The sequence below is a fragment of the Brassica oleracea genome, chromosome C4, assembly GCF_000695525.1.
Source record: "Brassica oleracea var. oleracea cultivar TO1000 chromosome C4, BOL, whole genome shotgun sequence".
Taxonomy (NCBI): domain Eukaryota; kingdom Viridiplantae; phylum Streptophyta; class Magnoliopsida; order Brassicales; family Brassicaceae; genus Brassica; species Brassica oleracea.
In genome coordinates this window covers 42,773,901-42,774,362 of record NC_027751.1, presented here as the reverse complement: position 1 = coordinate 42,774,362, position 462 = coordinate 42,773,901, and positions in this window count along the sequence as shown.

Genomic DNA, 462 nt, shown 5'->3' with positions numbered 1-462 from the left:
GCGGGTCCCTCCTGGTGGTGGCTGATAGCCGATTAAGAACATGATTATGTTCTCAGAGTGAGAGTGAGGTTCTTATCGGAATATAAAAACCTATCTCTTAACTTTTAACTAAAAAAGTTAATAACCTGCTATTGAAACTCTTATTTAAGAACCGGTTTTAACTTTTTAAATTAAAAATTAAGAGATGGATTTTTATATTCCGTTAAGAACCCCACCCTAAGAGCACCATTAACCCTAGCACCCTATTTGGGGTGCTTAGTTTTTTTTAATTTTTTTTTGGTTTTTTCTATGATTTAAAAAAAAATTTAAAACGAACCGATCGCAGGCCGCCACGTGTCAGTGGGGCCCGCGAAACAGGGCTAACCCCGGCGGTTAATTAGGCAGAAGAAGTACAAATGCTTAATTTTTGTGTGGATCCCACCCACTATTATATTAATTTTTTGCTAAGCTCCCCCCTCTAAA